At 37.6% G+C, this 22630-nt stretch overlaps 1 protein-coding gene across 22 annotated transcripts in view; it reads right to left on the minus strand.

Moving 5' to 3' along the window:
* Positions 1–22630, minus strand: part of DLGAP1 (DLG associated protein 1) — a 401340-nt gene that overhangs the window by 225960 nt on the left and 152750 nt on the right. For 4 of the 22 annotated variants that reach the window (XM_086891464.1, XM_086891475.1, XM_086891381.1 and 1 more), the window contains one exon: positions 12771–12884. The exons of the other annotated variants lie outside the window; for them this stretch is intronic. The gene's annotated coding sequence lies outside the window, so the exon portion shown is untranslated. The remainder of the gene's footprint in view (positions 1–12770; positions 12885–22630) is intronic. 22 annotated transcript variants of the gene reach the window in all.

A 22630-nucleotide genomic window follows, 5' to 3' on the forward strand; every position in this document is an offset into this window, starting at 1 on the left:
ATTTTTCTGATTTAATTCTGTTGCTTCTCAGATTTGTTGTTCAAGTGCTGATAGAACAGCCCACAGGGAAAGCAGAACACACAATTCTGCCAGTTTTGTTCCATCACAATTATCTAATCAAATCTTTGTTCACTCTTTCATCAATATTTTTCATCTTGTAATGAAGACACTGCTAAAATAGCACACCCAGAAGTTTCCTCATCCTACTTCCTATCAGAAAACCCCCAAATCCTACCAGGATTATTGGCTTGAAATCTGGGTGTGTCATACAGAAAATTGCAGTATAATGAAGACAAGATCAAATTGCTTGTTCTTTATATCAGATTGATTGAGTAGTCTATAAAATGCTTATTTTTAGAAATGAATTCCTAGCAAAGATTTCAAACATCAAGATACGGATATTTTTTTGTCTGATATGCAAAAACATATCCTGCTTATAAATACAGCTTGGGCACATTAGAATACCCTTAGAAACAATAAACTCACACACCACCATCCATAACAGACATATACAACGCTCATGAGAATATATACTCTTACAAGCTTTCTGGAAAGGACTTGCAGATTCAGAACTGTTACACAGGTGAAAAATTGTGAATTTTTCTCACCTTCAAGCACTTGACCCTAACTGGGATACTAAACTCTCCATTTCAAAATCATAAAAAATAAACCCTGTGGGAGGATTATGATGCACTGCTTGAAGAGAATAGAAGCTGTATCAGCTACTACAGGAAAAAAAAATACTTCAAGAAAGTGGTTTGTCCTTGACAAACTTTGCAGTATGTTGTGTAGCACATTGTCAGTAGTACATTTGCATAACTGCATAGATACATTGGTTCAGTATGAAAATGACACTAACACAGGTAATACCAAATTTGCTCCCATTCACATCAACAGCAATTTGAGGAATAAGGTATAGTTCGCCAGAACTTAAGGACCAACCTGACTCTTTAAAAAAACCTCTATTTTATCTGTAAGAACAAAAGCATTTCACTCTGATGTTCCCATGGGACAGAATATGCAGCACAGATATTAATCTGTGCATTGCTGTAGCTCTCAACACCGACCACTGTCTTAAAGATTATTAAACACATCAATATAAAGCTAAAAAAACCATTTTTTATTTATTTCTTAGATGTGGTAACATATAAATAAATATAAAAAGGGAAATTAACAGTCCTAACATAAAAAGTAAAGAAATGAAAAATATGTATCAAAGTGGTAAGGGGTGTATGTTCAAGAAACAGTGACTGTTGAAAATACTAGGCTGATCCCTACAAAATTGGTAACTTAAATATCATAACAGAGGAAAAGAAGATATGACAGAGTTTAGGAGTAGGGGAGGGATGAAATTCAGGACTTCAGCAGATCATGTTCTTATGCTACATATTTTTCCAAACAAAACAAAATTGGTCTCCATTTTTATGTTTATAGGACTTGATGGAAAGAAATCCAGTTCATTTTCATAATGAGAACCAGATGAAATAAAGAGATGAGTTCTTTATTAAAATTTACAGCTACAGACAGGACCTCTGTCACACCACCTGCACTGCTGATTAATAGGAATGTGCCCTGGCCCAAAGAAAAAATATGCCTCAAGAAATGTTTACACCATGTACGTGACAGAAAAATCTTGCAAAGATCCTTCAGAGAAAAAACGCTGCCACTAATTTGGCAGCAGCTTTGAGCAGCCTGGTCCAGTGGAAGATGTCTCTGCCCATGGCAGGTGGGTTGGAACTAGATAACCTTCAAGATTCCTTCCAACCCAAAACATTTTGTGATTCTATGATTATAACTTAAGAGCAGTCGACTTTTATAAACTTCAGGGACAAGTAACTGTGCTGTGTCCTAGGCAGTGACTTTTAATGCCAGGGGAGCATACGTGCCTCCTAGAAATCTTGGGGTCTGAGGACACTCTGGATCTGAGGAGCTTACCCTTTGCCTTGTGCACTTCTTGTTGCAGGTGGGGGAGCACAACACTCATTTTCATCAGGACATGACATCAGTGCTCCGTAAGAACACTTACCAGGGCTCTTCTGGGGCACTTCCTTCAGTCACACTCCAAGTGTTTCACTTTGATGTCACTTTCTAGGCAAAGGCAAACTGACTCTCCCAGAGCTCATTCAGACCAACAAGAGCAGTGCAGAAAACAGGACACTCTAAAGTGCTCCTTCTCCAAAAAGCTGAGATTCAGCCCCACACAAAACTAATTTTCATCTGGGTTGGACATACCAGGACAAAGGACCTACACAGGTATGGATGGAAGCAGGCAGAGGTCAGGCACCACAAACAAGGTCTGGGTAGATCTACTAGCATAGCCCTGATTTTCAGTCAGCAAGGGTAATGGGGAGGCGGGATACATTCCCTTAGCCCCAACACAGCTTCTCATACTGTAGCTTATGAGTACCAGATGTGAGGCTCAAATCACTTAATATTTAGTACTATTCCTTTTACTACACAGGATTTTTTAAAATTATTATTTAGGAGTACGAAAGAAATACATATGTAAAGAGCAGAGGCAGTAACAGTAGAAAATTAGACATCAGAGTATTTTTAAATTCTCACAGAACTTGTAATTTATATGAATTTTTTTTTCTTTAATTCCAAAACAAAAGAAAAAGAAATTAAAGTGGTTTTCAGATCCATGTTTTTAAACCAGAATAATTTTTTTTGCTTCCTTAGTTTTTCTTCTCTACCATTTCTGACACCTCCACTGGTTAAGCACCTCAAAAGCAAGCACAAAATCACTCATAGCATTTAAAAGGTTTTCATCAATATTTCTCAGTGTTTCTCATTGCAGTTTAAATTGATTTCATTAGTGCCAGGTCAACAGTACAACTACATGGACAAGGAGAGCAGTGGTTACTGTGTTGTCTGATGGCTAGGCTTTTTTCCATTCTACAATGAAAAATTTAAATCCTATTATATTAGAGAAAAGGCAGTGTGAAGGGAGATAAGATTGAACCTATAAAGACCAGATGGCCTTTTTCATAAATCATAAGTGCACATGGAGCATCTAACTCAGACTCAAGTGGATAGGTACTTTCACTCCTCTTCCATAAGCCAGCCAGCCTTACAAAAAACAGGCTGTGGTCGAGGGATTTGGCCAAAAAGTTTCCTCCTAAGTTTGGAGACTTCAACCTTGATCTGCAACAATTAAAAGTGTCTCACAGAACCGTTATATAAATGAGAATGACAACTGAACTGGCTCTGTCTAGCAGTTTTCCAAAAGTCTGCATCCAAAGCCATGCACCAGAAGAGGGGAGTCAGTGACTGCTTGCATGTAGAGGTTTTTTTCTGCATTTGTAGCAGCAGATGCCTTTAGGAGAGTTCAGGGGAACTAAAATGATCTGACTCCCTGCCTTTCCACATCTTCACTGGACTTGCCCTGCCTGAACTTCCTGCTCAAAGCTCCAGTCCTGAAACTTCAATGAGTAGTCAAATGACTGCTGGTATTAAACTAAGGGTAAGAGTGCACCTGAAAATGGTAATGTTTAAACTGAAGGAAATGGTGACAGTGTAATAGCACTAAAAGGGATGTAAAGTGAAGAAATTGCTTTGTAGAGCTAGTCAATCTGAAGTATGTAGGATTCTTAGAGCAGCACCTCAGTCCTTCACCATACCATCAAAGCTCTAGTCTGCAGCAGCTGAACAAGATGCCCAATGTAAGAATGTTTTTTCCAACCTGGAAAAAATATTGGCATTACTATCAAGGGAATTCAGTCACCTCTAGATTCAAGAATGGTAAGACACAGAAGAAAAAAGGGTTTATAAATCCCCTAAAAACACTACAGATTCAAGAGCAACCTAGCAACCCTGTAAGTTTTATGTGATAGAAGTCATACATGTATTTTATGATAGAGGTAAATTTTGAAGGGGGAATGCAAAGAAGAGACTCATGAATGAAATATAACACTCCCAACATTTTACAGATACATTATCTAGCAGCAACTCCTCTTGTAAACTGCAGTAGAAAACACAATGTAAGATAATACAAGAAAACACTTAAATCAGTAAAAATTAACATTTATTGAAGCATGCATAAAATGCACAGAAAAGTTATGTCATGCTTGACTTCAGCTATGGCAGCAGCGAGTAAGATGACCAGCAAAAACTTAAAGAGACAGAATGAGAAATGAGACAGAATTGCCATGTACTGAAGGATGCAAATGATCCTGGCAGGTGGAAAACCAGAGATTTGTTGCCTTTTAAATTTATTGCATTAATAACTGTTGTATTTTGATTGTATTTTGGTTCCATATAATTTAGAAGGATTTGAAATATATAACAACTCTTTGCATAATATAGTTAAGGAATGTTTATGTTAATAAAGATAGAAGAAGTGTTCTGCACTGAGACATTTCTCCCCCTACACTGCTAAGGTAGGTTCCCACTTTTTATATGGGAGAAGTTACTTCTTGAAACACAGTTTCTGAAATCATAGACTTTTAGAATCATTTAGGTTGGAAAAGACTGTCAAGTCCAACCATTAGTCATGTCCCCAAGTGCCATATTTTCACATCTAAATACTTGCAGGGATGGAGACTCAACCATTGCCTGAGGAACCTGTTACAGTGCTTGACAACCCTTCTGGTGAATAACTTTTTTCCTAAAATCTAATCTTAACTGGCCTTGGCACAATTGGAGCCATTTCCTCTTGTCCTATCCCTTGTTCCCTTGGAGAAGAGGCCAACCTCCAGCTCAGCACAGCCTTCTTTCAGGTAGTTGTAGAAAGCAGTGAGGTCTCCCCTCACCCTTCCCTCCTCCAGGCTGAACAACCCACAGTCACTCCTCGTTAGACTTGTGCTCCAGACCCTTCATAGCTTTGCTCTTCTTTGTTCTTCCAGCACCTCAATGTTTTTTCTTATGCAAGATTCAAGACATCCCAGCAGCTGGGAAACCAGATGACAATTCTTAATGTTCAAATTTAAGGTCCTGACTACAAATAAAATTATTTAACGAAAAGAATCTATGGATTCATAATGCTGCCATTGTACCAGTGTTTTTTAGATAGAAAATGTGTCAGTATCCCATTGTGAGTTAGGGTTCAATTTTATTGCAAATTTAATATTTAAACAAAAGTTATTTGTATGTATTTCAGTAAACATTTTTTTTTTTCCCTACGCCAAACTGCTTAAAATTCATAGGTTTCCAGACCAAACCTGGAAGTTAATGCAGATGATGTCTACAAATACACTAATTTTATGTGACTCTCATATGAGAAAAATGTGTTTAATTACAGTAAATTCTAAAAATTATTTCTTTCATTTTCAGCCCTACCCTTCTAGTTCTCAGTTAGAAACAAACTGAATATTTGTATTGTGGGATTAATGTAACCTACTGTCACAAGGGTCCTTTTTAAGAAACAATGTGAAAATGTTAAGATTGCTAAGATACACATAATTCTTACATGTTTAGAGGCTCTTTCCCTCCTTCTGACATGCACTTATTTTCATTCCAAGAAATATCAAATACACACTAAATTAATTGTGGCCTTCACCTACTCTTTGATTTTAGGCTATCCAAGTATAGAAAAAAAAAAAAAAAATGTGCTGACATGGAATGACACTCGTGCCTCAGCAGAATGCCAGCATTTACAAGGCCTAAGAAAGAAGGATTGCTATGTAAGAACAAATTTTCCTCATGCTGTGACAATGAAAGCACTAAACCTTGGGGACTGATTATTTATTTCAATAAATGCTCCTGAGAAGGGCTTATGTCAATCAGTGTTCAGACCACATTATGTTAACTGTGATCTTGCCATTTTCATTTTATGTGAGGATCTGGTGTGGTTTTCTCATTTTTCCAGATCCTAGAATCTCTGATTTTCTTTAGGAAATGGGCTATGCCAATCTGTTTTCAGTTTGCAAAGCAAACCAAGTTTCCAAGCACTATATCGAATAATTGCCACCTAAATTGTAATAATATATTTAAACTAACTTTACTTATTTCATCCTTACACATTTACTGACTCCAGACTGCTCTATCCTCATATTCCTGGAGCACAAGAGGTCTCCATTCTGATGTGTAAAAATTCAAGCAAGACAGGCTGAAAAACAAAATGTCTGAGCAAGGATCTGATGCTTACACTGAGTAAGAAGGCAATGCACAGCCAGAAGAAGCAGGGGCAGGTGAGCTGGGAAGAACAGGGGGATATGGTCCAGAAGTACAGAAATGGGATCAGGAAAGCTAAGGCAGAGATGGAATGGACTTGGCAAGGGATGTGAAGAATAAGAAGGGAATCTATAATACATGGGTCAACAAAGAAAAGCCAAGGAGAGTGTGTCTCACAATAAATGAGCAAGAAGAACTAGTGACAATGGATATGGAGAAATCTGAGAACTCTTTACCTTATTCTTCGCTGGCATCAGGTTTCTCTTGTCTCTTAAGTCCCTGAACCTCTAGGTAGGGCCTGGGGGAGCAAAGTCCTTCCCACTGTATCTGAAGAGAAGGTTCAGGAGTACCTGATAAAACTGAATATCTACAAGCCTAAGGGGCCTGATGAGATGCATTCCAGGGTCATGAAGTAACTGGCTGATGTTGCTACCAAGCTACTCTCCACCATGTTTGAAAAGTCATGGTGGTTAGGCAAAGTCAGTGGAAAAAGGGAAACATTACACCTGTTTTTAAAAAGGGGAGAAAAGACCTAGAGAAACATAGACCAGTGAACCACACCTCTGAGCATGGGAAGATCATGGAGCAGATCCTCATGGAAGCAATGCTAAAGCACGTGAAAGACAAGGAGGCAATTGAAGTCAGCCAGCTTGGCTTCACTAAGGGCAAATTGTGCTTGACCAACCTGGTGGTCTTCTCTATGATGGAGCGACTGCAAAGGTTGACAAGGGAAGACTGAGTGATGCCATCTGCCTAGCCTTCTGTAAGGCCTTTGACATGGTGCCACATGACATCCCTATTTCCAAATTGGAGAGACGTGTTTGAAGGGTGGGCTATTCACTGGATAGGGAATTGGCTGGATGGATGCAGCCAGGGGGATGTGGCCAATGGCTCTATGTCCAGATGGAGTCTGGTAATGAGTGGTGTCTCTCAGGGCTCTGTCCTGGGACTGATGCTTTCCAGTGTCTTCATCAGTGACACAGAGAGTGGGATAAAACACACCCTCAGCAGGTTTGCAGCTGGCACCAAGCTGGGTGCTGTGGCTGGCGCAACGGAGGGATGGGATGCCATCCAGGAGTACTAGGACAAGCATGAAAAGTGTGCCCACAAGAACCTCTTGAAGTTCAAAAAGTCTCAGAGAAAGGTCCTGCATAAGGATCAGGGCAATTCCAGACACGAGCACAGACTGGGAGAAGAACTCATTGAGAGCAGCCCTGCAGAAAAGGGCTTGGGGGTTCTTGTGGATGAGAAGCTTGACATGATTCAACAGTGTGCACTCAACAGCTCAGAAAACCAATTGCATCCTGGTCTGCTTCAAAAGCAGCAGTTGAGGGAGGTGATTTTGCCCCTCTACTCCAATCTTGTGAGACCTTAACTGAAGTACCAGGGCATCCAGCCCTGGGGTCCTCAGCCCAAGAAAGAGGTGTGCTTGTTGTAGAGGGTCTAGAAGTGGGTCACAAAGATGATCAGGGGGCTAGAGCACTCTTCTATGAAGATAAGCTGAGAGATTTGGGGTTGCTCAGTCTGAAGAAGGCTTTGTGGACACACTATTGTGACATTCCAGTACTTAAAGAAGGCATAAAAAAAGGGGAGATTGCAACAAAACAAGGGTTATGGTTTAAAACAAAAAGAAAGAAGATTACTATTAGGTATTAGATATTAGGAATAAATTCTTTGTTATAAGGCTAATGAGGCACTAGAAGAGGTTGCCCAAAGTTATGGGGTGCCCATCCAAGTGTTCAAAGTCAGAGTGGATGGGGTCCTAAGCAACTAGGTCCAGCAGATGACAATCCTTTCCATAGTAAGGTAGGATTTGGAGCTAGATGAACTTTAGGGTCCCTTCCAACCCAAGTGATTCTATGATTCTCTGATTCTACAATTCTAGTGAGACATATCTCTGCACATGGCAGGGGAGGTTTGGGTGCTGATAACCTTTAAAGTCCCCCCCCAACCCATAACATTTTATTGTTCGATGTTAGTATAATCCACCTATTAAACATGACAAACAATGCACTTCTCAGATGAACAGAAGTTGAGTGCCTACTGAGGACAAAAAGTTATAAAACAGTATGTTAATGAGGCAAGATGTTCTCTTTTTTTTAGCTTTCCTACCTCTCCAGAGCTTTCCTAGTTCTCAATCTATGGCAGCATGGTAACACTCCCCCAGCTCTATTTTCACTAACTGTGTATTCCAGGTTATATTTTCCACTGCATAATAATTTAAAGTTGCAGAACAACATTATTAATTAATAATTACTCTTTTTAGAAGTTTTTATCTAATACTTTCATAATTGATGAATCACAACATGGATTCTACTGTGAAGTGGAAACAAAGGAGCTATGCTGTGAAAAAGCTCTCTGCACCCATATAAAACAAGACTGTCTTTGCTTGTATAAACTTTTGTGCTTATTAACTTGCACAGCACATGCATAAACATTCTTGCTCTGCATGATTCAATGACTCTGAATTTTAATAGTCCCTTTAGGTAGAACCACTGTAGAGAAAATGATTTAAGAAGCAAAATAAAAGTCAGTGAACAGTGATAGAACTCGAGGAATCACAGCTGATATTTCAGCTGAAGAATTTTTTCAGAAACATGTACTGTATCAAGACTGTATGCATTCACTCAAGAATGTATTCTTGATACAAAGTCTACAAAACATCTACCCAAAGCTAAAGCAGAATCTTTAAGTATTTGTGACTTTCCAAAAACATTGACAAAACAACAATAACAATTTACTTAGAATTTACATTTATAGCTGCTATGAGGTTTTACTCTGAAAGCAAATATTATCAAGCTCAAATTAATTCCTTAAAGACCATTAAAGACTACCATTAACTCCATGAAACAGTGAAAAGCAGATTCTTATCTTCTGTGGGAATGGTGCATTCTAACAATAAATGTCATACATTTAATCCCTAAAGTGACAGAACATTAGAACATTGATATGAAAAGGCAAAAGGCTTTGTGTGACTTTTATTTCTCACTCAGTTTATTCCCTGTTGCTATCCAGTAACGATTTTTCTTTTTCTTTCTTTTATTTTTTTGTCTTTTTTTTTTTTTTTTCTTATTAAAAGAAATTCTCCAAGTATGTATTTAACTTGGGACTTGTGAAATGGCTAAATATAGTAGCAGGCATGTTGCCTGATTGCATGCTGTGGAAGTGTGACATTTGGTATCCAAACTCTGATAGTATGGAAAACAGAGAGAATGATTAGAAAAGATTAGGCACTGCAACCTAAATAGGACACTACACATAACACACCTGTATACATTACATTAGATAGTATGTAGATAAATATAGATAAATACAGATATAGATAAATCCCTTTTTCTTGCCTTTCTGCCAGTTAGGAGGTTACAAAACAATCTGTGCTTGAGTTGTTACAAAATACATACTAACAAAATAAATACCAAGTTAAAAATGAAAAACTAGGATGCCTTTACTTATGCCTAAATGGGTTTTTCTGGATTGTTGGTTAAAAATTATAATAGCTATTAATTGTGCACAGACAGAAGAAGCATCCTAGTTTTTCGCCCCAAATTTTAAGTTGTTCTATATTGATTAACAATACACAACAATTTTAGTATGTTTTCACATAGGATCTACTTTATAATAGAAAAAGAGCACCAATCAGAAAAACTAATATCAAATTCTAGATCTACAGAATATATTTTTCAAGATAGAGGTATGATAGGTTCACATACCTTGGTTTTTCTAGTATGAAAGTCCAGAGAAAAATGGAATCTGCTAAATGCAAGCAGAGTAAACTTCACGCCCCAGCACAACCTCCTGCTCTCCACCTTCCAGATCCATTCCAAGACCTATGAACCACTTTGATCCCACTTCAGCAGTAGTTCAAGCAATATATTCTGTCACATTATGCAGTTTTCAGAACAAATAATACATCACATTGGTAGCAATCTTTCCTACTATAAGCTAAAGTGGTCTACAAACACAAAAACCACAAAAAATGCATATGTTTCCCAGTCTGAGATTAATAGCAGTAATGTAAAAGGTGAAACTGTGAAGAATTTCATTTTAATAATTAAAAGAGGGATGATTACAGACCACTGGAAGAGTGTACTCTGCATTGCAGGTTCTTAGGACTATTAATATCATGTGTTAACAAATAGTTCATTGCACTTCAGAAAACTGCCAGACTTGCACTTCCGTATAGTAAATTGCCTTTTATGGAGAAGGATTTTTAAGGAAAGATCTGGTAGTCCTTCTACCCTGCAGAAGGCCAGGTATTCCTGTATTATAACTAAATTTTCTCGAAAAACAGGAAATGTGGGTTCCGCCTTAAAATCTGTTTTCTGCCTTAAAAAGGCAAGCCTGAATTCTGTTATGTAACAGGCTGAAGCAATGGCAAAAGCTCTCATCTTCTGCAAACACATTTCTCCTGTCCCTATAATCCAGGACAGGCGATTCTCTTACTGTTAGGTCTGGCTACAGGATAAATTTCATAAGCTAGATAATCCTTTTCTAGGGAAAGAACCATCATCCCTACTGGGATGAAGTGAAACGAGAGTAGAAAAATTATTTGCTGCCAGACACAGGCAGTTCAAGGAGGCTCTCCTGAGATTGCTAGCACTTAGTCCACATTCCTTAGCTCCTGAAAATGAAGGAGGATGGAAAGCAGAATCTTAATAGGTAAATGGGGTCTTTCAGGCCAAGGGGAAAGTAGATAGGTAAAATAACTACCCAACACTTTCCTGTTCTCAAAAGCAGAGAAACACACACTGGGGAGGTACCTCAATGAAGAAAACCCCCTTTTTTAAACCACAAGGAGAAGAAAGAAGACATAAGAATACTTTCTAAATGCTGCCATTTAAGGTCACAAACCAGGGCTTGCAAATGTGCACAACATATTACAGCACAAACCTTCTAGTACTTGGCATGGACTAAAAAAAGGTTCTGAGAAATATGACTGACTGTGAACAAATTGAATATTCCAGATATTCCAGAGAACTCATGCTCACTGTAAAACTTTGACACTGCAGATATGATTGGCTTTTTAAACTTGTGTTTTGAGACCAACCAAAGGGACTGAAAGACAAATTTCTCTTACTAAGACAAACTGCTTTCGGGTGGATTCTTATGTTGTTGTATTTCCTTATTCATTCAAGAATATGTGGATGAAAAAGTATTTTTTGTTACATATTGTTACATAATATATGTACAATTACAATATGTAATAAGTTACATATTGTAACTCATACTGGAAAGCCACACACAACCAAAAGTAATTTCTGTGCTTAACTAAATGTTCTTATTTCTGCTCTACAAAAAAGCAGCCTGCAACTGAATAATAGTAATTTAAAAGACACCCATTCATTAAAAAAATAATTAAAAAAATCATTCACCTGATGTCAGCCCTATGCCAGTGATTCCTCTAGAGATGGAGACATGGGCACATCTAGAGGTTACAGCAGGGTAATCTGTCCTCATCATTTAGGGATTTGGTCAAAAACATTATTTTTTGCTGATATTTCCACAGCGTAAGACAGACTCCAGACACCTAAACCACTAATTTTGAATGGGTTACTTGGGTGAGATGTACTCGTCCTTAGTACCCTGATCAATGCCACTTGTGGAAAGCATTTCAGAGTGAGAATAGAGAATGAATACTAAATCATGAAAGTTATTAAAGAGCATCTATAAAGCAGGAAAATAAACTTGTGACTGATATTAAATTGTCATTTCAGAATTGGTGCAATAGGTAGTGCCACTGTGGACAGGATTTCTGAGCCTGAGAGAAATTTAGGCCTGACAGGAGCTCATCTGTTCCGAGGGAACAGTTCCTGGGAACAGTTTTCTCTCCAGAATTGTGTTATTGTAAAGAGATAATAATTCTCAGAATAATACGGAGCAGATGTCCTTGATGTGTTTTCTCTGGTCCCACCAATGGGATCAAAGGGGGTGTTGTTCCTTCTACCAGTCAGGGTAACCTGGTTAGAAAAACTATAAAAGGGTTGTCATGACCCCAAAAATAAAGGCTTTTGGCTCATGAAGCAGCTGTGTGTGTGTCGGATTATCTGAAGAACTCTCAATATTTCATGTGTCTAGTGACATGCCATCACATTTTAACAAAAAAAGTAATTAATTATAGGAAAATATAACATTATATACATTGAAGAAAAGCATTTATAGGTGTGGTTATTATACAGCCATCACTACAATTTCCTGGTAGCACATAGTTTAAATTGTGACATAAATAGTAATATGTTATAGCAAGCAATAACATTTATCAATTGCATTTCTAGCCCAATTTAATACTCATTCATGCTTAGATAAATAGATGATCCTTGGCTATCCAAAGAATAATAAATTCTGAGTTAACACCCTTCCTCGTGAGCACACATCTCTGCCAGCCTGTACATTATCCCCCAAGCAGAAGGTCAGCTATCACATCTGAAATCAAAAATTGCAACATTAGCATTGACACAATCTATTTGAAGGCTAAGTGACGATGGCAGGTGAGAATTAATAGCGCAGAGCAATAGATTTCCCAGAGAATCCCACTACTTGTAGACCAAGCTTTCTTTGGTTTTAAAAAATAAATTACTTCCTCAACCACGAGCCCACAGTACAGCATGAGAGACAAGCATTCCCATGGAAATCAGCAAAAGCAGAAACACTGTACTCACTGAGTCCTGTCAAACATCTGGATTTAATGGCATCGGTGCAAGCAATTAAAGGCTGTTAGTAGCCCATAAGCTTTCTCATTTCCCAGAGGTGTTTCAAACACTGCAGACTCCAGTCTGGGAACAAAGAGACACTGATCACTCGAGCTTTGTCACCTGCAACAAAACTGCCTTACTGAGACACCTCTTGTCCCTCTAAAATTGCCATGAACACTACATGTCCCCTTGGAGATCCATCCACTTTCAGGACCCTGACATCACTCCTTACACTCAGAACTGTAACTACTTTGTATAATTACTTACCAATGGGCTGGAAGACATTACTAATATACCTTGGTCAGACTTTCACTATTCTGCAAGGGTAGATTTATCTTTTTATTATGCACAGTGAAGGTTTCATACTTGCAGCATTGAAATACAAAGACTATCTGAATCCGATTTTTTATTGTCTTTCCGCTGCATTTTTATAATTAACCAATTAAACAGGTTCTGCACCAATATAATACCTTGTTTTCCTACCTATAGTAAAATTTTTTTTTTTAATGTTTAAAAATGAAATATATACCAATATAGCTACAGAGATTTAGGGATCTAAATAATGTTTATTCAGTCCTGTATATGGAAGTCCCATCTTTCATAGATTTTGGGGGAGTCAGGAAGATTGCAAGAAACTGCAAGGCAAACTGTTGAAGAGATTAAGAGAATTCATCTAAGTTTAATCAGGATTTGCCAGAATAATACTTGATATATAAATAATTCAACTTTGAATAATATGCCAGAAATTTGCATTCTGTTTCCCTGCAAGAAGACAACACATCATTTATGCCTCATATATCTTCTCTTGTTTTAGTAGTGCTACAGCTGTGAGTAAGACCATAAGATAATATTATGCATTTAGAAGGGTAACCAACACTAGTAATATTTCAAAGTCAGAACTTTTTTCTCCTTCTGCACAGAGGTATAGATGTTCAGCAGAAAGCATTTTGCAAAGTTAAAAAGAATACCATATCTTGGTATTTAAAGCAAAGCTTTAAATTTATTCAAGATTTCCTCATAGAAAATAAATAGCTTTTTATTTCCCAAACATATGAAAACAACAGTCTGATAGATGGTGTAGCAATACAAATTATCAGTAACTGTAATGATACAAATTACTCCACCAATCCATTTCAGTCATTCTAACCAAGAAGGATCTCTGCTGAAATACCAAAATTGTTATGAAGATCCACAGTATAATGATAGTTTGCATATAATTAGTAAATCAAATGGAACTGCATTGGAGACAGAACAGGAAAGCAGTTGTCTACTGATTCAATAAACTGCATTTGTCATTCTCAATTTGTTTTACCATTTGGATTTTAATTACAAATCAAGTACTTAATCTAAGCTGAAACCAGATAATTCAATTTATGCCAGGTATGTGTTTCCAGAAGGTAATGAGTCTGGAAGGGCACACAGGAAGGGCTGGTTCAGCTGCCCAGACGGAGCTGTGGTGAGACCAGGCTGCATCCCGGTGCCAGCTGCAGGGCTGGCCCTGCTCTCAGCACCCCTGTGGGAGGGGTGCCCAGGTGGGGGAATTCCTGCCCTTAGTGGCAGAGCTTGGGGAGGAAGAGAATAGGCTGTTCCCCAGAGCTCTGTGTTGGGGCCAGTCCTGTCCAGTATCTTTATCAATGACCTGAACAAGGCGACCCTCAGCCAGTCTGGAGATGACAAGAAGTTAGGAGAGAGGTTGGAGTGCTGGAGAGCAGGAGGGCTCTGCAGAGGGATCTGGACTGGCTGGATTGATGGCCTGAGGCCTGAACCTGGCTGAGGTTCAACAAGGCCAAGTACCAGCACTTGGGTCAAAACAATCCCATGCGATGCTATAGGCCTAGGGTGGGGCAGCTGGAAAGATGCCTGGTGGAAAAAGTCATGGGGATACATGGTCAACAGCAGCTGAACATGAGTCAGTGTGTGCCCAGGTGGCCAAGAATCCTGGGCTGTAACAGAAGTAGTGTTGCCAGCAGGATGAAGGAGGGGATCATACATACTCCTGTACTCAGCACTCGTGAGGGCACATTTTGAATCCTGTGCTCAGTTTGGGGCCCTCACTAGAAGGACATTGAGGGGCTGGAGTGTGTCTGGAGAAGGGCAGCAGAACTGGTAAAAGGTCTGGAGCACAACTCTTATGAGGAGCAGCTGAGGAAGGTGGATGAATTTAGCCTGGAGAAAAGGAGGTTGAGGGCAGACATCCTTGTTCATTCCAAGTACCTGAAAGGAGGCTGTAATGAGGTGAGAGTCAGTCTCTTCTCTCAAGTTACATGTGACATGACCAGAGGAAATTGCCTCAGGTTCCAGGGGAAGTTTAGATTGGATAATAGGAAAAATTTCTTCATGGAAAGGATTGTCAAGCACTGTTACAGGCTCCTGGAGAAGTGGTTGAGTCCCCAGTCCTGGAGGTTTTTAAAAGATGTGTGGACACAGCACTCAGGAACACGGTTTAGACGTGGACTTGGTAGTGCTGGGTTAATAGTTGCACTAAATGATCTTTTGAAACCTAAACAGTCCTATGATTAATTTCTTTAAATATAAGGAAATTACTGAGAAAGTAAATGCAATCAAAATAAAATACCCATAGAGATCTGTATATATAATGACACATGCTTAATATAAGAAACATTTAATTCAGAATTTAAGAGCTAAAAATTGTTGGTATTATTGATGTTTTTTCTTGCCCCCTGACAGCTAACCAGTTACTCAGAGAAGACACACACTACATACATGCAATCTTACGTAGTATCATGTACAGTAAAGGTTAGTAATTGAAAATAAAAAACTCACCATGTTGTTGAATGCTACAGTGATCAGGCAGTTCAGGATGAATAAATTCTTGTAACAGAAGAATATCAGGATGCAGCAATTATTTTCTGTTTTCTCAGATACTCAGGCTATTGACATCTCGACAAGAGGTAAATTTGCTATCCAGAAAGTCTCAAGGTATTAATTTATCTAAACCTAAAGCAGATGCTCCCTCAAATAAGGTTATGCCTGTAACTCTGCATGCCCTGTTACATCTGGTGCATCATGCTTTCCCTATAGCACAGGCTTCTTTGCTTATTGTTGCTCTAAGACACTAACTCTTGTCATGACACTGAAAGAAATCTGATTGGTGTCAGCAAATATCAGAGAGTCAAAGCCAGATCAGAAATCTTGCTGCAGGACAAAGTTCATCCTTGCTACAAATTTCCACTAAGAATGATCCCACATTGGTCCAATGGCATCTGCATGTTAGTTTAGTACCACATCCTGCTTATTTTCTGTGGATTAAAATACCTGCATCCCCTACAAAGTTGTTTAGATTTATCCTTCTTATATGATCTTACATCTAAGAAGATCTGTAGTCCAAGTGTCATTTAAACACAGTGGTGATATCTTTCTTGATGTCATACTGACTGCCTTCAGTCCTGCCTTTTGGACAGATTCCATATTGTATATGAAAGAAAATATGTTTTGACCTAATCAGTCCATTTTGTACCTCCTGGAACAGCTATGTTGCCTCATCTCCTTTCTCGCTCACTCACTTTCTGAGTTACACTTTCAAATTTAGTAGACAGTAAGGAGAAATACATTTATTTGTTATTTTTCCAAAATACTTGGGGAAACTAGTTACACGTAACTAGTGCATAAACATGCATATATCATGAAATGTAAAGAAATGCATTACATTTACATTCTGTGCAAGCATTTCTCAAACTCATTTGGCCAAATCAACAACTAGTTTATCAGAGAGCAGTGTAACTCATTTTTTACTGTGGTAAAAACCTAACTTTAACAAGGTCTACCCATCAGAAAGCAGTGCACCCTCCAGACCGGAGGGAATTTTCATGCAGTGCTCTGAAGCTAAAATCATAACAGCCTTAGAGGAAAGCACGGCACTTCTCTGAGGCAGAGGAGCGAATTAGAGTATATAATTTGAATAGCTGCATTATGAAGCTATTGATGTTAACAAGGACATATATTACTTTTTGGAACACTAACACTACACTAACACTTGCTCACTTATAGAAGCCAAAAATCCCAATCTTCTAACATTGCACTTTCATTATCTTATTCACTAACAGAAAAGAATCCAGTTCTTGGACACTGGGCGCCTTCACCTCAAGTACCTGCCTAGAATCTTGGTCTTCAAAATATAATGTATTTTAAAATTAGCTTAATCTTAATTTTTCCTCCCTCATATCACAATAAATGCTCTTTATTTTGAACTTTGATATGCTGTACAAAGAAGAAACACATCAATTGCTATCAGTAATTTGTCTAAAGTACATACTGCTTTATCCCCATGTTGGACTTGACAGATCACATGGAAGATGTGCATGATAAGGACAAGAAATGCAGCAATCTCATCTGTATAATTTGTATTCTGTTAATGAAATGTATTTAGTAAAGATGACAAATAGATTTTATATACTGATACAGCCTAAACAGTATTATAACCCTGTTGTCTTACTGGTATCTTGGATAAACAAATTTCCAAAATATTTATGAAATATCGATCACTACATAAACATTTATCTTTGTATTTTATATTGAAATTCAATTCATTGTTATACAAATTGTATCCATTTATATTCTGAGTTTGTAACACTAGGCTGACATAGGCCTATTTTCTTTTACAACAAAAGGTAAGTTTAAAAAAAATCATTAAGAAGGACACACAGGTTTTAATTTAATTGTTAATAAACATAACCAGATTACTTATTTTTCTGCATTAATTGTTTCCATGTTGTTAAAAAAAATAGAATAGAGAAAAAGACTCAAACCCTCAATATGCTAGGTTACTACTCTGTACTTAGTTTTTATCAGATGGAATTTGGATTTCTGGAGTCTCATAAAACTCAGCTTTGTAAGTAAACAAAACTCAAGATGAAATTCGGCTCTGATTCGAAGAATACAGTGATCTTCCTCACTCATGGGTGAGCTTTACTTTGCTCTCTGTGACCATCCTATTTCAGACAGTTTATCTTAAAAGTAATACTAGAAAATTGGCTTACAAGTAATACTTGTACTGATAACAGATGCAGTTTAGAGGACAGATGCATTCCATCCATGCAGACCTTGGGAAGTGAAGCATAATAAAGGAAGAAAATAGATCATTTCAACAGTCAGGACTGCAGTGTCCAGTGACAGCAAAATTACTGCTTGTACTGGTGCATGACTAGGTGCTTGACATGTTGATACAGCCTCTAATTCAATGTAACTATCACAAAGGTAGAATTGAGCCAGACAGACACACTCACCTAAGATGCAAGTTTTCCTGGTGAGAAACAAAGGTCTGAAGTGAATTCTTTATGTAGACAATACTATAGAAAACCAAGAAACACTCAGCTAGTATGTCTACCTAGTTGTATTTCAGGACCTCCTGTGTTCAGCACACAGATCACAGAGCAGGTCCTGAAACATGAGTGACCATTTCTGCCTTGGCAATAAAACCAGCTGCCGAAAGCCCCACAGGCACAGAGCAGTTTTTTAGCTGCCAGGTCCAAGGCATCTCTGCACACCAGCCTGGTCTTTCAATCAGCACAATGGAGCTGAAATAACATTCTACTGCAACACTAGCGAATCACAGTCATCTTATTAAACAGATAGGATGTTAAGCACTTCAACAGCAATCTCAAGTAGCTCCTATTAGATCAGAACACTTTTTTTGCTGTTCTCACATACAAATAAACAAACACACTGACTCTGCGAATAAAAGAGGCCACTGGGACAGTGCAGTCTAACCTGCTGTGTAACGTTACAGAAACTGACTGATACTACTTCACAGTGCCTTCCATCAAGTTCCACTTCTGAATCAGATGCAGCACACTGCTTTTAGCTCTGCTGCATTTCTAGAGGAACCCAAGAGATCTCGGAGAATTTAATGAGTACATTTCAAGGATGTTTGAGCATCTAATTCCCTAAATTGCTTCAGCAATCCTAGACTTAATTCCAAATGAAATCTTTTAAGTTACAAGAATCCACAACAGCGCTTGGTAAATTGTTCCAATGTGTATTTACCTCTGTTTAAAAAGATGTACTTTGCTTCCATTTTGAGGTTTAACTTCCATGTACTGGATCTTTTTTGTCACCCTTGTCAGTCTCAGAAGGTCAGTATTTTGTTGCTATCCAGAGAGAGATAAGTCCATGTCCACCCCCTCCCCCAATACTGAATCAAATCAGCTATTATTTTCAGTCTCATCTGAACCAATATTGTGGTTTCTCCCAAATTCTCTCCAATTTTCAACAATTTCTTCAAGCATGAGCACCTTAACCAAGTACATCCTGGAGTGGCCATGTTTGGAACAGAAAGGTGACCTTCCTGTATTAGTAAATAAGACCTGAGTAGTGTCTTCACCTGCCACATGCAGAATTCTGTTACAGCTGCTCATGTACCATGCCCTCAAGCACCTTTTCAGAATTTTGATTTATGGAACCACATCCCCACTTTATGCTCCTTTATTCTGCCTAATTAAGCAAAACATTTGTTTATGTTGATACAGGACATTCATAAAGAATGATACTTTATGTACAAATTCACCCAAAATTTTTAAATAACTTACCCTCATCGGTATTTATCAATTCACCAATTTCTGAGCTATTTCCATACTTTACTTTTGATGATTTTATATTTTCTTTCACTCCTTGAAATCGTCCTGATTTCCAGGATATGCAAGATTGGAATTTTAGTTGTTCAAATAGCTTCCTAGGCAGCTTACAAAAACGAGGTGCACATTATTTTATTGTGCTGATTTTGAATCACTGAAATATTTCTCCTCATTTCTAAAATAACAACAGTACAGTGACATTTCTGGCCTACTTGAACTTTATCAATGTGCTCAGATAAATTCATGCTTTAAGAGCAAAGACAATTCAGAATGCTTCAATAATATGCATTTTTATACATTTTATTCTTGATGAATGAAAGTTTGTCAAAATGTTGGTTTCTTTTCCTTTGGTCTTGAGAACACAGTCCTGGTGTCCAAACATGACTGTGGTCTCTCTCAAGCATGCAAACCCTGAATACTAGAATTCTTTGCCATGGCCCAGCTGTGACCCACCACTATACTGTCCCTTCCCCAAATCATCAGACAGCTTTTTTAAACTGTGTGTGCAGAATGCAGACTGTAGCTAAAAGGGCTGGCAGGGAAAGATAAGGTCAGTAGAAACTATACAATAGACATAAAACAGATTGTAGCAAGAGTTTAAAATAATAGCTATATGGCAGGGTTTCATATAAAATAAAGCTTTCAGGAGACCATAATTCTGTATTACCCAATGAGTCAGAAGAGGCTACTAACCTACCTTGGCCACACTTTCACTATCCAGTAAGAACGAATTTATCTTTTTATTTTGCACAGTGCTGGTTCCATCCTTGCAACCCTGAACTAAGAGGATTATCTGAATCATATTTTTTTATTATGTTTTTGCTGTAGTTCTTATAATAATATAAAAATACAAAGGAAGACCATATAAGAACAGATATGCTTCCTATAGCCTTTCTGGTGTGAGCATAAATGTCCAGTCCTTGATCCCATGAAGCCGTCAGGAGATGGTGAGATATGTTTATGATGTGTAATGCAAACCAAAGAAGGGCATCTCTCCCTGCATCATCCTAAAAAACAGTGCTAGTTCCACATGTTGGTTTGTTTCTAACAGTGGTGAATTTCAGGAATATGATTTTATACCATGGGAGTAAATTGGATTTCCCACTGTGCTCAACTTGAAATTTTTTACTGGAAGAGAATGACAGCAATACAAGAACAATTCCATTTCTCAGAGTTAATGGTGTCATTACTTTTTGTCCAAACATAAAAGCTTCTTAGAGGCATCCACTTCCAGTAGTGTGCACATCCAAAAATAGCCATTCTGAGTGAATTCAAAGGCTCACTGAGCCACTGGCATAAACCACAGTGGCAGTAAATGCCTAAAGAAAAGTATAGAAAAGCATAAGAAGGTTGAATAATTCTGGTATTTCCTGAGCTAGGGATGACCTCTTCTGAGAGACCTTACAAGAATGGTACCTATCTCTAACACTTGTTTCAGGGATGTCACTCAACAGTCATGCTCTCACATGCATCTCTATTTTGGCTGTGACTTTCACTCGAGGAAAAGAGAGCCACAGAGAGGACAGGTATTTTAAAATGAAAGGACCACTTAGCATTCCATTGGATTAATAGGAAGATGTGGAATAAATAAAAAGGACCAAGATGCTTAAGAATTTGTCCTCGCTTCTTTGTCTGTCCTCTACAATGTCATATTTATCAAGGCAGTGGCATGTGGGCTGGGAATCAGGCAATGATATCTTGAAGTTGCTTCATCTCTCTTTACCTGAGACTGTTCATCTGAGTTTATCAAACTGTTTACTTTCTTATTTAAATACTATGAAATAGATAAATGAATATTGTAAATAAACAATAATTATTTTAAAATAAAGAAAATATTTTGTTTATAACCTTGCTATTTTTTTGTATTAAAGCATAAATAAGGATCATTTTTTATTACTCTGTCTAAGTTGTGAAGGTGTAATGCAGTAGTGCCTTAAAGACTTTAAAAAAAAAATCTGATCTGAATGTTACAAAATTTCACTATTTTTAGAGAAGTTAAGGCAAATTGTAGGAAATAGAGTCTTCTGGCAAGTTGGGTCAATTTCCTCCACCAATCACCTATCTTCCACCAAAAAGAAAGGTAGATGTCATAGGAAGAAGGACTACACCTTACTCTATAATTCAGGAAATAAATATCTAGATGATACCAGCTGTAAAAAGCAGGAGATGAAAGATCCATGTCTGAAATTAATTTTGATACAAAATTGATTATAGCTGTAGGGAATTATCTTCTATTTCTGCTAGTTGTAAGGAAGGGACATTTTTTTCTGACTGACACAGAAAATATCTTTGTCCTTAGCTATATCAAATATTGACCTTTCTCTTTATTTTTTCTTTTTTCCTTCAATTTACTTATTTAACTCATACAAGCAAATTCATGACAATTTTTTATTACTCAAAGATAACCTTCTACAGCTTTTAGTTGTTAATGATTGTTTCCTCACTTATAATAGTAATGAAGCTTTTGATTCAATATTTGACTCTGTATCCCAGCACCTCTCCATCTGAAGTTTTTGATCTTTTCTTCACATTTATGATAGGTGCTGGAACTTATGGATCTTTAAGGTCCTGTTCAACCAAAGCCATTCTGTATCTCCATTTTCCATTATGCCTACACAGATGGTTTGTCAGACTTATGAAATATTGTTGTCACTGAGATACTCAAAGCTAATAATTGTCCAGGAGATTTCAGTACCCAGCTCATCCTAAAACATTATGGATATTCCCTGGATTTCCAACGTGTTCTGGATTTTTTGTTTTAAGCAAAAATGCTGAGAAGAGTTATACCTATTTTAAATTTCATGTTTGGTTTTCCCATAAGTAGAGAAGGAAGTAGGAATATATAAAATTTGAATTTTGATTTGAAATGTCTTGTTTTATCTAATAGACAGACAAATCACTTTATCTTCCAGTCAGTTTAGCTTCTTTTCTCTGATTCATAGGCTGTCTATAACTGCTCAGGGATTTGTTATTAAGCTGTAATAAGAAGTCCTGTCTAAATTTTTCTTTAAAATACCTCAAGCAAGTAATAATCAATTTTTTTTCAATTTGCACTAGAAATCTGTTTTTTTCTTTATATTTGATTGCAGTACCTTTGCCTCACCCAAGCTTTTCTGCCTTCTCAGTGTACTTTACCTAAGGCAATTTTCTAATTTTTCTCATTACAGCTGTTACTTTCACACCAGGATTATTAGTAAAATACCTTATGCTTCCCCTTGTATTGCATCAAAGACCATC

Source organism: Cyanistes caeruleus, chromosome 1 (genome assembly GCF_971803275.1).
Source record: "Cyanistes caeruleus chromosome 1, bCyaCae1.hap1.1, whole genome shotgun sequence".
Classification (NCBI taxonomy): Eukaryota; Metazoa; Chordata; class Aves; order Passeriformes; family Paridae; genus Cyanistes; species Cyanistes caeruleus.